We start from the raw sequence: 17,343 nt of genomic DNA, 5'->3' as shown, positions 1-17,343 counted from the left end.
TTAATAAAAGGATTATCTGATTGTGCCAGTGCAATCAGATCGTTATAGGATATGTAGATGATCCACCGTTATATATAACTTAAAACAAGATTAGTTGTATGAAACAATAGTGTTACTGAATATTCTGCACAAGTAAAACAAAATTATAAAGCATTTAAACATAAATTGCAATCCATACAAATAAAAGTTGATTTGTTTAGGACATCGTATATCACATTAAGCTAAAAACTTACAAAAGAAAGACAGTGTGATTCAGAAAGCAGATGTCCAAACAGCTTAAAACCTTTTGGGGTTTATTTGCATATTGTAGGGAATGGATACTTTATGTAAATAAATTGTAACTTTTGTATAATGCAAACAAGGGATTAATACAACAGGATGCCCTTGCATGAACATATAAATAAATTGAAGTTTATCATGTTGCAAAACAAATTATTATTAATGCATCAACATTGGTTTTACCTGATTATACTGTTTTGTCATGAGTTTAACTCACATGTTCAGAGGGTCCTTAAACAACCACATAGAAACTCTTGTCACCTAGACACTGTTAAGTGCTGACATAGTGTTAGGACACTCCTTAACCCTTGGTTGAAGCTTACGAAATATGAAGTAGCTTTGCTGTACAAGTAATGTCATTTTTAGAGGATGTACAGTACAATGGTTGAATCCTGCTTTCGTAGGTTTCAAAAGATGGGAGGATAGAGAATAGTGATAAAATAATAGTAAATTGTGATAGTGTCAAGGAGGACACTGAAAATATACAAACTTTTTCTTTTCCTGATCAAGATTGTGTTGAACTAATGAAGCAGGAATCATTGTCCTTATTTAACATTTCAGATGTTCCTTTTGTTGATGGAGTTCCATACAGAAGATATGTGGCTACGTCAGAGCACTGTCTACTGCATTCCAGTTATCCCAAAGGCTTGTAGTGATAAAAATGAGGGTACACTTGAGAGACTACACCAGAAGCTGAAGTCAATAGACTGGTAGACCAGGCTGCACTTGTTGCTGCCATAAGTCACTACTCCCAAGGGCAACCCACTTATGTGGTAGATCCCGCCCCCAAGATTGACTTAAGCACCCTCACAAAGCTCCAGGTACAAGCTCGAGAGGCTGAGAAAAGCAAAGCCAGGAGCTAAAGACAAATAGTGAGTGGGGGGAAGGTCAACATTTATGTCTACCAAAAGCACTTTACCCAGTTATGACCCAGATAATACATGGTGAGGTGCATTTGGGGAAGGATATAATGGTGGCTATCACCAACCATAATTGGATAGCTCCGGGTTTTGCAAAGATAGCACAGGCCTTTGAAACAAGGTGTCTAATATGTGCATTGAACAATCGGGTAAGATTGTCCCAACCCCTTTGAAAAGTACTCCCCAGACTCAGTGTTCCTTACAAAGGATACAAATTGATTTTATGCCACTGCCTCTTGTACGAGCCTCATCAGTCACTAGCTCGGATGGAAGGCGTGTTGGAGGGCAGATGCAAAGAAAATGGCCAAGGTAATTTAGATAATTAAGAAAATCATTATTGAGGTCAACTGCAGATATGGTGTACTTACTATGTATCAATCTTACAGAAACAATTAACTAAAATACATAGTTAGGTGTTTTCTTTTATTCCAGTCCTTTATCTTGATACAGGTACCCACTGTTTAAAATCAGGAGATTGGATGATAATTTGGAAATATACCAGGAAGGCTATTGAGCCCAGATTTGAAAGTTTATTCCAAATCCTGATGAATACATTTATTTCAGTGAAACTTCACGAGAAGGACATCTGAATTAGGGGTGTGCACCGGCCACTTTTCGTGTTTTGTGTTTTGGTTTTGGATCTGGATCTTTCTTCGTGTTTTGGATCTGGATTGGTTTTGCCAAAACCACCCTTCCGTGTTTTGGGTTCTGGGTTTTGTGTTTTGGATCTGTATTTTTTTGAAAAAAAGCATAAAAACAGCTAAAATCACAGAATTTGTAGGTTTTTCTGCTCCTATGCTATTATTAACCTCAATAACCTTAATTTCCACTCATTTCCAGTCTATTCTGAATACCTCACACCTCACAATAGTGTTTTTATGTCCAAAAGGTTGCACCGAGGTAGCTGGATGACTATGCTAAGCGACACGAGTGGGCGGCACAAACACGTGACCCATCTAGGCGTGAAACTGCAGTGGCAGACAGGATGGCATTGAAAAACTAGGCCCCAAACTGTACATAATGCAAAGAAAAAAAAGAGGTGCAAGATGGAATTGTCCTTGGGCCCTCCCACCCACCCTTATGTTGTATAAACAGGACATGCACACTTTAACAAACCAATCATTTCAGCGCCAGGGTCTGCCACACAACTGTGGCTGAAATGATTGGTTCGTTTGGGCCCCCACAAAACAAGCTGGCAATTAATCTGTCCCTGCACAAACTGGCTCTACGGAGGCAAGAAGTCGTCCTCATCCTCCTCATCCACAGATTCCTCACCCTCTTCAGTGTTATGTACATCCTCATCCTCACAGAGTATTAATTCGTCCCTGCTGGAACCACAGGTCCCTCTGTACGTTCTGGAGGCTGGTCTCCCTGGAAGAGTTGATCATTCATTTTATGAACATCATCTTCTCCACATTTTGTGGAAGCAACCTCCTACGCCTTTCGCTAACAAGGTTCCCGGCTGCACTAAACACTCTTTCGGAGTACACACTGGAGGGGGGGCAACTCAGGTAAAATAGAGCCAGTTTGTACAGGGACCTCCAAATTGCTTCTTTTTCCTGCCAGTACAGGTACGGACTGTCTGACATGCCTACTTGGATGCTGTCACCGATGTAATCCTTTAACAGACAGACGCACGCTTGTCACTGCTGCTTTGAGGATGCAAGTGCGGCTACAGCCCACACAATTCACAAAGACAGAAAAAAGAAGAAGAATATTTTTATTCTTTGTGTAGCACACTTTGAGGGTGTCACCACCCTTTAACAGACAGACGCACGCTTGTCGCTGCTGCTTTAAGGATGCAGGTGCGGCTACAGCCCACACATTTCACAAAGACCGAAAAAAAAAGAACAATATTTTAATTGTTTGTGTAGCACACTTTGAGGGTGTCACCACCCTTTAACAGACAGACGCACGCTTGTCGCTGCTGCTTTAAGGATGCAGGTGCGGCTACAGCCCACACAATTCACAAAGACAGAAAAAAGAAGAATATTTTTATTGTTTGTGTAGCACACTTTGAGGGTGTCACCACCCTTTAACAGACAGACGCACGCTTGTCGCTGCTGCTTTGAGGATGCAGGTGGAATCTAGACGGGATTTGGAACCGAGGACACACTACCTCCATCAATTGTCTAAATCCCACTGCACTAATGTCGGATACCGGACGCACGTCTAACACCAACATAGCAGTCAAGGCCTCAGTTATACGTTTTGCTTCAGGATGACTGCTGTCGTACTTCATCCTCATCGCTAGGGACTGTTGGAGGGTCAATTGTTTAGTAAAAGTAGTGATGTTCCTACTTCCTCTCTGGGATGATGAACAACTCCCAGCAGCAGCAACAGCACTAGTAGGAAGTGGTTCTTGATCTTTCCCTATTTTATTTTTATCAGAGAAAGTTTGGTCCTCCATTTATGTTATATTGATATATATACGTGCGGCTAAAGCGCACACAAACACAGAAAATATTTTTTTATTTTTGCTGGAGAGTAGTGCACTTTGTGGGTTACACCACCCTTTAAGAAATGAGCCAGCCGGCTCTTTACTTATGGGACACAGGCGCACGCTTGGCGCTGCTCCTTTGTTGATGCACGTGCAGCCACAGTGCACACAAGTCACAAACACAGAAAATATATATTTTTTTGGTTTGGAGTGTACTTTGGGGGTTACAGAACCCTTTAACGGTCAAGCCAGCCGGCCCTTTACTTATGACACAGGCGCACGTTTGGCACTACTTTGTTGATGCACGTGCGGCTACTGCGCACACAATTCACAAACACAGAAAATAATTTTTTTTTTGGTTTGGACTGGAGTGTACTTTCGGGGGTTACAGCACCCTTTAACGGTCAAGCCAGCCGGCCCTTTACTTATGACACAGGCGCACACTTGGCACTACTTTGTTGATGCACGTGCGGCTACTGCGCACACAATTCACAAACACAGAAAATAATTTTTTTTCGGTTTGGACTGGAGTGTACTTTGGGGGTTACAGCACCCTTTAACGGTCAAGCCAGCCGGCCCTTTACTTATGACACAGGCGCACGCTTGGCACTACTTTGTTGATGCACGTGCGGCTACTGCGCACACAATTCACAAACACAGAAAATTATTTTTTTTTTGGTTTGGACTGGAGTGTACTTTCGGGGGTTACAGCACCCTTTAACGGTCAAGCCAGCCGGCCCTTTACTTATGACACAGGCGCACGCTTGGCACTACTTTGTTGATGCACGTGCGGCTACTGCGCACACAATTCACAAACACAGAAAATAAATTTTTTTTTGGTTTGGACTGGAGTGTACTTTGGGGGTTACAGCACCCTTTAACGGTCAAGCCAGCTGGCCCTTTACTTATGACACAGGCGCACGCTTGGCACTACTTTGTTGATGCACATGCGGCTACTGCGCACACAATTCACAAACACAGAAAATAATTTTTTTTTTGGTTTGGACTGGAGTGTACTTTGGGGGTTACAGCACCCTTTACCGGTCAAGCCAGCCAGCCCTTTACTTATGACACAGGCGCACGCTTGGCACTACTTTGTTGATGCACGTGCGGCTACTGCGCACACAATTCACAAACACAGAAAAAATTTTTTTTTTTGGTTTGGACTGGAGTGTACTTTCGGGGGTTACAGCACCCTTAACGGTCAAGCCAGCCGGCCCTTTACTTATGACACAGGCGCACGCTTGGCACTACTTTGTTGATGCACGTGCGGCTACTGCGCACACAATTCACAAACACAGAAAATAATTTTTTTTTTGGTTTGGACTGGAGTGTACTTTCGGGGGTTACAGCACCCTTAACGGTCAAGCCAGCCGGCCCTTTACTTATGACACAGGCGCACGCTTGGCACTACTTTGTTGATGCACGTGCGGCTACTGCGCACACAATTCACAAACACAGAAAATAATTTTTTTTTTGGTTTGGACTGGAGTGTACTTTCGGGGGTTACAGCACCCTTAACGGTCAAGCCAGCCGGCCCTTTACTTATGACACAGGCGCACGCTTGGCACTACTTTGTTGATGCACGTGCGGCTACTGCGCACACAATTCACAAACACAGAAAATAATTTTTTTTTTGGTTTGGACTGGAGTGTACTTTCGGGGGTTACAGCACCCTTAACGGTCAAGCCAGCCGGCCCTTTACTTATGACACAGGCGCACGCTTGGCACTACTTTGTTGATGCACGTGCGGCTACTGCGCACACAATTCACAAACAGAAAATAATTTTTTTTTGGTTTGGACTGGAGTGTACTTTCGGGGGTTACAGCACCCTTTAACGGTCAAGCCAGCCGGCCCTTTACTTATGACACAGGCGCACGCTTGGCACTACTTTGTTGATGCACGTGCGGCTACTGCGCACACAATTCACAAACACAGAAAATAATTTTTTTTTTGGTTTGGACTGGAGTGTACTTTCGGGGGTTACAGCACCCTTAACGGTCAAGCCAGCCGGCCCTTTACTTATGACACAGGCGCACGCTTGGCACTACTTTGTTGATGCACGTGCGGCTACTGCGCACACAATTCACAAACACAGAAAATAATTTTTTTTTTGGTTTGGACTGGAGTGTACTTTCGGGGGTTACAGCACCCTTAACGGTCAAGCCAGCCGGCCCTTTACTTATGACACAGGCGCACGCTTGGCACTACTTTGTTGATGCACGTGCGGCTACTGCGCACACAATTCACAAACACAGAAAATATATTATTTTTTTAGCACTTGGGGGGAGCACCCCTGATGGACAGAGCACCCCCTGGACAACACTGCAGCACTCCTTTAGGACTGGGACACTGCACAGGACTTTGGAGTGGACACAGCCCCTATGGAGAACTGACTGCACAACACAGTCCAGCCAGCCCCTATGGACTTTGAAGTAGTGGACACAGCCCCTATTAACAACAGCAGCACAGCACAACACAGCCAGCCCCTATGGACTTTGAAGTAGTGGACAACAGCAGCACTACACTACACTACACTACACTACACAGCCCTAACTCCCACCCTCCCTCTTCACTGTCCACAGCCGAGTGAGAAAATGGCGCCGACGTGGGTACCTTATATAGGATCCAAAACCCGCGAGACTCGGAAGGCGGGATGATGACGTTTTGCCTCGATTTCAGATCCGAGTCAGGCGGGAAAAGTCGAGCCTGATTCGGATCGGACTCGGATCGGGGGGGCTCGGGGGATTTCGGATTTCAGAAATCCGAACCCGCTCACCCCTAATCTGAATATATGCCTCCAATTGCAAAGTCTTCATCCAAGGGGAGATGGAGCAATTTGATATTATGAATAGATACATGTTCCTAGGCCCAAAGCCAGACAAAGGCTAGTGGAAATGTATATTTTGCTTTGCTTTGTTATAAGTTTAATTTTAGCTTTAAAACTTTGAGTTTTTATTACAAGTATTGCATATATAGTGGTATATCAATAGATGAAGGAGTAACAATATCTAGACTCAATGTTCAATGTATAGTATGTTCACCATATAGAATCTGTAGCTAAATTGTTTGATAATGTTACAAATGAAATATTTGATGTACTTAAGATGATCACTAATAACTGCAATTTAGAGTAAAGGTTATTGGACAGTTTACATTGATCCTTGAGTACCTTACAGCTGCTTGATAAGGTATGCGTTTAATAGTGATACTAGCCTGCTGTAATGTATATATCTGATAACTTTTCTGACCTGATACATGGACACATGAAGAAAATCAAGGAACTGAAAGACCAGTTCAGGAAAACACATAGTGATCCAAAGTATGATCTTGATGATAATTAATGGTTTTCCTACTTAAACCCAGCTAAATAGTTTAATGAATTTAGTAGATGGATATCAGAAATTCTTTCAATTACTGATAAAGGTTTAGCTTTGTTTATAATCATTTATATTGCTACAAAACTTACACTTGACTGTTGTTTCTCCAAGGAGACTACACTAAATGTCTTGACGATAACTCAAGTCTATGATAACATCTATGCCTAAGACAACATTCCAAGCTGCACCCTTTGTGGAACCAGTCTCTTTGAGGATGACAAGCAAACATGTGAACAATGCAAGACTATCATCATTTCCCTGAATATTCATGACAAGATGGACAAGATAAAAGACAATTAGACACTGAGGGCCATGGACTTGCTTTATGGGGAATGGTTCAATGCGGAATCCTATGTATAGGTACCTGTAGATGGGACTTGTATGTATATGCACCTGTACTTAGTATAGCAAGATCACGTTCCTCTTAGGTAGGTAGTATAGGGTAAAGTTATGAATAAAAAGATGGGAAAATGATAAATCTGTTATTAAGCTATCCACATAAGACCCCATTTTGTAACAAGATGGATGATCTGTGTCTGTAAAGTTATTCATAAGATTTGAATTACAGATTATAGAAAGTGATTTTTGCTAGTCTTTGAGTTTCAGAGAACCTTGAAATGTGCAGATGTTTGTCAGCCTATGTATGCTCATCTCCCTTTCTTGCTAACAATTCACTCCCTCGTGTATAGATACTGTAATAATGTAATGAATACTACAAATGACTGCTATGTTGGGATGTAATGTGACAATACTCATATGTTGCAAATGTGAGAACATTGTGTTTTATATTATTGTATGACACGTAAATATAGTCCGAGGAATCTTTGAACGCATGACTGATGGATGTGTCTTGATTTGCCTCTCTAGATTATACTCTGCAACACAAGGGTCACACACAATAATGAGCTTTGGCTGGTGATTACCCACAGAAGATTATTACGATCTATCAGAATACCACTAACTGCAATGTGTATATGCCATATCTATTTATGTATTGTAAATATATTTCTTCTTTGTGTGATGTACATATTAAGGGTGATTACTATGTCTACCATTTAAATGACAATGTACAGTCAGGTGCATAAATATTGGGACATTGACAGAATTTTCATATTTTGGCCTCTATTCACCACCACAATGGCTTTGAAATGAAACAAACAAGATGTGCTTTAACTGCAGACTTTCAGATTTAATTTGAGGGTAATTACATCCAAATCAGGTGAACGGTGTAGGAATTACAACGGTTTCTATATGTGCCTCCCGCATTTTAAGGGGCCAAAAGTAATGGGACAAACTAAACAATCCTAAATCTAACTTTCACTTTTTAATACTTTGTTGCAAATCCTTTGCAGGCAATTACAGCCTGTAGTCTGGAACACATAGACATCACCAGACGCTGGGTTTCATCCCTGGTGATGCTCTGCCAGGCCTCTACTGCAAATGTCTTCAGTTCCTGCTTGTTTTGGGGGCATTTTCCCTTCAGTTTTGTCTTCATCAAGTGAAATGCATGCTCAATCGGATTCAGGGCAGGGGACTGACTTGGCCATTGCATAACATTCCACTTTTTAGCCTTAAAAAACTCTTTGGTTGCTTTTGCAGTATGCTTCGGGTCATTGTCCATCTGCACTGTGAAGCGCCGTCCAATGAGTTCTGAAGCATTTGACTGAATATGAGCGTATAATATTGCCCGAAACACTTCAGAATTCATTCTGCTGCTTTTGTCAGCAGTCACATCATCAATAAATACAAGGAAACCAGTTCCATTGGCAGCCATACATGCCCACACCATGACACTACCACCACCATGCTTCACTGATGAGGTGGTATGTTTTGGATCATGAGCAGTTCCTTTCCTTCTACATATTCTTCTCTTCCCATCACTCTGGTACAAGTTGATCTTTGTCTCATCTGTCCATAGGATGTTGTTCCAGAACTGTAATGGCTTTTTTAGATGTTGTTTGGCAAACTCTAATCTGGTCTTCCTGTTTTTGTGGCTCACCAATGGTTTACATCTTGTGGTGAACCCTCTATATTTACTCTTGTGAAGTCTTCTCTTGATTGTTGACTTTGACACATATACATCTACCTCCTGGAGAGTTTTCTTGATTTGGCCAACTGTTGTGAAGGGGTTTCTCTTCACCAGGGAAATAATTCTTCTGTCATCCACCACAGTTGTTTTCCGTGGTCTTCCGGGTCTTTTGGTGTTGATGAGCTCTCCGGTGCGTTATTTCTTTTTAAGAATGTTCCAAACAGTTGATTTGGCCACACCTAATGTTTTTGCTATCTCTCTGATGGGTTTGTTTTGATTTTTCAGCCTAATGATGGCTTGCTTCACTGATAGTGACAGCTCTTTGGATCTCATATTGAGAGTAGACAGCAACTGATTCCAAATGCAAATGTCACGCCTAGAATCAACTCCAGACCTTTTACCTGCTTAATTGATAATGAAATAACGAGGGAATAGCCCACACCTGTCCATGAAATAGCTTTTGAGTTGATAGTCCCATTACTTTTGGCCCCTTAAAAAGTGGGAGGCACATATAGAAACCGTTGTAATTCCTACACTGTTCACCCGATTTGGCACATCTTGTTTGTTTCATTTCAAAGCCATTGTGGTGGTGAATAGAGGCCAAAATATGAAAATTCTGTCAATGTCCCAATATTTATGCACCTGACTGTATCTGCAAGTGATGTTATTGGTGAGGCAGACAATCAGCAGTTCTCATCCTGACTTTGGGGACTAGTAAATAAAAATGGATTATTGGGAAAAGTAACAGTGTACATAAAGCAACATTACTCCTGCCTTTCTTCATTTCACCCATCAATAAAAACATATATAGCTTATCCGTATGTGAACACATAGCTGAGTATAATGCCTACCAAGGCTTTTAGCAATATATATCCTTGCAAAGAGACATGTTAATGACGAAAGAAAAATAAAAGAGACACTGACATAGCTTGTTTTATAGACGTGTCACACTATTTGCACATTGTGATTTCCATCTAACCAGGCTCTCCGCTCCTTTGCTTGAAAGCACAAGAAGGTGTTTTTTTCAATATCCAAAGGTGTACTTAGCGTGATCTCGGGCTGACATATGTCTGCTGCTCCCTCTCTTATTGTTGATCACAGAGTGCACAGGCTTTCAGCTTTTTCCATTGCCCTTGATAGGAAAAAAGTTCTGATAATAGGCATATGTGCAAGAGCCTCTGAACTGAATGAAATGCTGTTTCTTTCTCTTGATATCTGTCCAATTACTGTCATTGGCTTCTCGAGATGCCTACCTGGCTATTAGAACAGTTACCTCTGACTTCTCAATTGTGGTTTGTCCAAGCCCATTTTCCAAATGTCTGTACACATGAATAGAACTGACCCCCCCTCCCCTGGGGTTGATTTCCTTATAATTAACACGCACTGCTAGTTTTCACAGATACAAGTAATGAAAACCTGAAATTGCAATATCTGTGAAAAGATTAGGTCTCGTATACCTGTATGTATATTGCAGTGAGTGATGCTTCTGTTGTGGGCATAGAAACAACCAGTTGGAACATGTGACAATAATATTTAAGACTTATTTGCAGAGCAGTAAATAAAAGACATTACAGTGCGGTTCTGCACTTATCCATTGAGAATCATACAGAGTATTAAGGGGCCTATGTATCAAAGCTTGATGAGAGACAAAATTGTGAGAGAAACAATATTAACAAATCAGCTCCTAACTGTCATTTTTCAAATACAGCCTATAAAATGTAAGTTAGAAGCTGATTGGTTGGTGATTTATATTTCACAATTTTATCTCTCATCAAGCTTTGATATATAGGGGCATATTCAATTAGGTGCGAAAAGTCCCGTACTTTTGGCATGCTGGACTTTTTGGCGTCATCGCTGGTTTTCCATGCGGAAAAGTATCGCGCTCGTCCCTGCTTATCCCCGTATTCAAATAGAAATCGTCGAAAACAGGACCCGGTGAATTCGGACCTGGCGACAAGCGCTGTCAGATTTGGGGAAATCCGCCTGACACCCCCCAAAAGATGCACTGACATAGGGGATCACTATAGAAGATACCCCCGAATAGGTCTGCTGAAGGTTTTTGGGGTCCTTAAATGCTCTCAATAGCTGCTAATTAGTATCTTTGCTCAAGTGGTGAATAATAGCATATTGCAAATTTGGGGTACACGAAAATGGGTGCTAGCATATCTTAAAGTTGCTGAATTAAAGTTTTAAAAATCCACCTTCTGCAAGCACCTGCAAACTTAAAAACACCTGCCCCATACTTGGGGACCCCCCTGGAGTCTAGTTCGCTAGTTTTTAAGTTTGTCCCCCAACTTTGATATTTTTCGCACCAAAAATGAAAGTGCTTTTTACTTTTTTTTGACACAGTTTACCTTTGGTGGACTGTCACAAGGGTGCTTTTTGGTTTCCCGGACGTTTGCACCACAAAACCCCAATTCTGCACTTTTTTTCGCCTATTCCTATTTTTTCACCGGCGAAAAGTCTTTGGAATTGAATATGGGGATACATTTTCGACTGTCGAAATGACGTCACTGGCAATACTTTTATGCAGAAAAGGACTTTTCGCACCTAATTGAATATGCCCCATGGCCCCTAAATATGTTGATCACTTTTTTTTCACAATTAATTGCTCATCAAAGATCATTGTGAAAATACTTTTTGAAAACAGCTTTATGTAGCCTGCAGTGATACTAGCATAAATATTGAGCACATTAAAATGCCTAAATAGTATATGCCAAACTTCCATAAACCAAAGTTAAACCTCTCTTATGAAGTGGCTTGTAGATGGTTCATATGAAAAGCAATAAAGTAAAGTGTGTTTGCCTTAGCAAATTAGTAAAACTGAAGCCTGAGATTTGTTGACTTTGAATTATTGCCACTTGTTAGGCATTGCAAAGCAGACGTATGTATAATAATTACTGAACTGATGGAATCAGCCCAAGGCGTCTAGTCCCTCAGGTTCACAAGTGGATACGTAGAACAGAGATGGATGATGATCACACACACAAGAGAAATTTTAAAAATAAATTATGCAACTTGTCTTCTAGTATATACACAAACATCCATACATGCATACATACATATATATGCATATATATATATATTGTAAGATTTGTACAAAAATCATACTTGATAGCGGTTACTTGTCAGATGGCTTTTTACTGGTTCAAAATGTTATATCTTCACATTTCCCAAACAGCAAGTTGCTCCCTGACACTAAGCTAAACATTAGCAGCTCACTGTCACCTGGCCGACTAATTCAGCGTCAGGAGCCTCTTCCCCCTGAATCTCAGAACCTTTTTGCATCACACAGACACACACTAATTAGACCCATGTACTGCAGCTGTGTTTTAAAGGATCCAGCCTCTTTGCTCCAGGGAATGAGTCCTGTTCTTTATAGCAGAACAGGGCAAATAACAGTGGCAAATGCCACATTCCCTTTCCCATAGCTTCGCCATGTTTGGTGAAGTAGACCCTTTAACTGAAAAGGATTCTCCTTTTTCCACCTTCCCCCTCACTAACCTTCGCCAACTTTGGAGGCTCAGTTGCCATATGCAGTGCAAACGTCAGCGAGAGGGCATCAGCATTGTTATGAAGAGCCAGAGCTCTATGCTCTACTACAAAGTTAAAAGGTTACAATGCCAGAAACCAATGCGTGACCCTGGCATTCACCTCCTTATTCATATGCATCCACTGCAGTGGGGCATGGTTGGTGACCAGATTGAACTCCTTACTGAGTAGGTAGTACCAGAGGGCCTCCACTGACCACTTAATAGCCAGGCATTCTTGCTCCATTGTAGCATACTTTATCTCTCTCAGGAGTTTATGGCTGAGGAAAAGAACTGGTCTGTCTTTGTTCTTCACCATCTGTGATAAGACTGCCCCCAGACCTTTTTCTCAAAAGCATCTGATTGCAAAACAAACTTTTCCTTGAAATTAGGCGCCTGTAGCACCAGTGCTGTACATAAGGCTTCTTTCAAATCCCTCCAAGCGGCCTCCAAGGATTCCGACCAATCTAACTTGTCTGGTTTATTCTTTTTTCAGGAGGTCTGTCAATGGAGCGGCCCAAGTGGCAAAGTTTTGAATGAATCGCAGGTTGTAACTGACTAAACCCAGAAAAGTTCATAGCTGAGACTTCCTTTCTGGCTTAAGCCATTCCCTCACAGCCACCTGAGGTTTTAAGTTTCCTCGCCTGACCACACAACCCAGGTACTTGTCCTCTGATTTGGTTATCGTACTTTCGGCTGGTTTTAAGTAAAACCATGCTGTCTCAAAGAGTCTAGAACAGCCTTCACCTTGGGAAGATGGGATTCCCAATCTTGACTATATATAACTATGTTGCCAAGGTACATTAAGTGGTGGAATATTCTCTGTGGGGTTTAGGTAATCTGTCCGTTGCCCGCTGGAATGTGGCTGGTACCTGATTCTGGTGAACGGCAACATTTAGTACTGGAACAACCCTTCTGGTGTTGAAAAGGCTTTTTTGGGTTTGGCTGAGGAAGTGAGCAGTATCTGCCAGTATCCTTTTGTTAAATTCAGGGTAGTCAAATATTGCCAACTAGCCAAATTCTTCACCAGCTCATCCACCCATGGCATTGGATAAGCATCAAACATATACACCTTATTTAATTTTCCAAAATCGTTGCAGAAGCGAATGGGTCTCAAATGTTTAGGCACGAGGACTATGGGATTATTCCACTCGCTAGTGGATTCTTCCACTACCCCAAGTCGCAACATGTCCTCCACCTCTCGCTTCACTGCAGCCCTTCTTGCGTCCGGTATTCTATTCGGCCGTTGCTTAACTACAACTCCTGGTTAGACCTTACCGTTTCCATCTCCATCTCACCTCTCCAGTAACACATTAATCCTTCACATCTACAGTAATGCATCACTGCAATAGTAAGACATTACCCTCCCTCACCTGTGTACGAACACTTTCCATTCCCTCACCTCTGTAGTAATACATAATTCTCTCTCACCTCTGTAGTAACATTCCCCTCTCTCACCTATCTAGAAATACAATGCCTCCCTCACATGTGCAAAGAAACTCCTAGTAAAATGAATACACTAGCGGAGCGCATATTCTTTATATCCACATGGAAAGTCTGCACTGAGGCTAATCATACAACCTGAGAGGAACATAAGGGAACTGTTGATGACCTCAGGTGTATCCTGGTGAACCCCTAAAATGAAAACAAGGCTGTGAGGGATGATCCTTATAGTTCCTAAAGACCCACATTGATGAACTCATAAACCACTATATTGCGGTATGCATATTACTTATCTCCTCTTTTATATCACTAACTTACAGTATTACACTAGACAGTGCTTGAATCTCACACTTTGTGAATATATACACACACACACACAGTATATCAAAAATATTACTAGTTAATTCAAACAATCTCGGTTTAATGAAGTGTTAAAAAAAAACATGTTACTTTCCCCGTACACCACTTTGCTATAGTTTGTTTGTTTGTTGAAGTTCCTGATTCCCAGGAGATTCTGTGTTACATAATTCATTATATTTTGGCATCTGATAGTAGCCATCAGGACTCAGTAAATACTAAATGAAAACTGCTTCTCAGTCTTCTGCTGTTCTTTCTACAGTCCTCCACAAGACCTTCTGATGTGAGTTCAAGCAGTTGAGGTAAAATATCTGAGATAGGAAACTTGAGGGACTCAGCTAATGACTTAAAGTGGGATATTTCCAGGATTTTGTGATAGATTTCTGATTGCCCAATTTATGCACTTAGCAAGGTGTGGCTACGCATACTATATATTGGGTAATTATTTTGCTTGGATTTCTATGGGCTGCGAGCAAAAACAAAGGGCCTGATTCAGACCCATTCGCTAGCAACATTGATACATTGTACCAACACATTCTATAATAGAGGAAAACTGTTTTGGATCATTTATCTGTGTCATTGGGACAATTCATTAGTATTTTCCACTTAGGAAATGATATGCTCTTATTAGGATGTTTTACCCTCTCTCTGTATAAGTATATTGGCCCTCATTCAGAGGCGGTCGCAAGAAGTGATCGTTCTCTTTGAATGACGGCGGCCGCTTCATTTTTGAAGTGCGGCCTCCTGGTCGTTAGTTAAGCTGTGGGTTACCACTCACAGCTTAACGACCGACCAGGTTGATGGTCGCGATGGTGAACACCATCGCGACCATCGGGGCTTGCGACGAGACCCTAAGGTTGGGTCTCGGCAACCGCAAGCCCCAGGGAGCTTCCTGCACTGATCGAGCAGGAAGCTCCCCACTGACATCACTGATGATGTCAGTGCGGCCGCCCACAAAACGGTAGGCGTTCCTTAAGAAACGCCTCCGTTTTGAAAACCACCACCCCGGCCCGCCTACAAAACGGGGCGAGCTGTCGATCAACATCGACAACCGCCCCTTTTGTAGAGAGCTCCGGAGCGAGAGAGTTTCTCTCTCGCTGCAGGGCTTGCGCACGTGCAGTGCGGCTGCTACGCGTGTGCAGGGCTAACTATCGACACGGTTGCGAGCACATCAGTGCTTGCGACCGGGTCTGAATGAGACCCATTGTTTTTACTATTTTATATGCAACATAATATTGATATTTCTGATATTGTATATTATAGATTAAATTAACCAAATATTTTTTACTTCATTTGTGTATACATATTGTGATTGATATAGCGCAGTTCCTTTTAAATATTTTTGTTGCTATCTTTTTGTCGAGGAACTGCAATACGTTCTATACTCTCTTCTGGGTATATTAGCGCGTCTGGTTTATTCATTTTGTGTTATCCGTACTGCACTCCCCTTCTCCCATCCACATCCCATAATGTGCTCCCTTTCTCCCATCCACATCCCATACTGTGCTCCCCTTCTCCCATCCACAATCCAATACTGTGCTCCCTTCTCCACATACCATACTGTGCTCCCTTCTCCCATCCACATCCCATACTGGGCTCCCCTTCTCCCATCCACATCCCATACTGTGCTCCCTTTCTCCCATCCACATCCCATACTGTGCTCCCCTTCTCCCATCCACATCCCATACTGTGTTCCCTTTCTCCCATCCACATCCCATACTGTACTCCCCTTCTCCCATCCACATCCTATACTGTGCTCCCCTTCTCCCATCCACATCCCATACTGTGCTCCCTTTCTCCCATCCACATCCCATACTGTGCTCCCCTTCTCCCATCCACATTCCATACTGTGCTCCCTTTCTCCCATCAACATACCATACTGTGCTCCCTTCTCCACATTCCACACTGTGCTCCCCTTCTCCCATCCACATCCCATACTGCGCTCCCCTTCTCCTATCCACATCCCATACTGCGCTCCCCTTCTCCCATCCACATTCCATACTGTGCTCCCTTCTCCACATCCCATACTGTGCTCCCTTCTCCACATCCTATACTGTGCTCCCCTTCTCCCATCATCATCACGTAAAGCGCTCCCTTTCCCTTATCCATATCCCGTACTGCGTTCCCCATCAACAGTGTGCTTACTACTCCCCTTCTCCCATCCAACATGCCACACTGTGGTCTCCAATCCTTCCCCCTTGGCAGAGGCGTTTCTAGAGAGGAGGTGGCCCGTGTGCAGTCTCCGACATGGGCCCCCTCCTCTCCGCTCGGCTGCCGTCAGCGCACTGAGCTGTGCGCGGCCAGCACCGGAGTTATAGACTCTGGGCACTAGAGTGTGCCCAGAGTCTATAGTGTATGCACAGGGCACCGGGTGGAGACACTGGCTCAGTGAGCAGCAGCACTGAGGTGGGGACGGAGCTACCTGATGGCTTCTCGGATCTGTCTCAGCCAGTGAACTGAAGAGTCAGTTCAGACTCCTCAGACCACTGGCTGAAAGATCCGAGGAGTCATCAGGTAGCTTCGCCCCCACTGCAGTGCTCAGCATCTCCAGGTCCCAGTGTCACCGCAGTGAGTTTAAAATTGAACAAAGATAGATTGAGGGCCGGCTGGTTCTAGGGGTCGTCTATGCATGGGACTGGCCCTGTATGTCTTTGTAGCGTGTGGCTGCAGGAAACTGGTGTCCCCCCCCAGGACTTAACTCAGCAACCTACCCACAAGTCTGACTCTGCCCCTGGGTGCCAGGTAAATACAGCGGCTCCCTGCCGAACCGCTGCCTGCGTTGCTGCTGCAGTGATCAGCAGGGGCCCTATACATGCCTGCACCCTTCTGATCACTGCAGCAGCACACTCCGGGGCCCCTTAGGACCTCGGGCCGGTACAGTTGTGCCCCATGGCCCCTCCTGTCACCGGGCCTGAACACAGTATGTCTCTTTACCCAGCATGGCTAAGATAAGTTTGCATGGTG

At 43.1% G+C, this 17,343-nt stretch overlaps 1 protein-coding gene across 3 annotated transcripts in view; it reads right to left on the bottom strand.

The window, feature by feature from the left end:
- The window catches only part of TENM2 (teneurin transmembrane protein 2), a 2,186,131-nt gene that overhangs the window by 420,330 nt on the left and 1,748,458 nt on the right, over nucleotides 1-17,343 (bottom strand). The window lies entirely within an intron of this gene.

This window comes from Taudactylus pleione, unplaced genomic scaffold (assembly GCF_031769625.1).
Source record: "Taudactylus pleione unplaced genomic scaffold, aTauple2 ptg000637l, whole genome shotgun sequence".
Lineage (NCBI taxonomy): Eukaryota > Metazoa > Chordata > Amphibia > Anura > Myobatrachidae > Taudactylus > Taudactylus pleione.
Note: the sequence above shows the minus strand (reverse complement) of the source record. Positions and strands in the feature narration are given on the sequence as shown.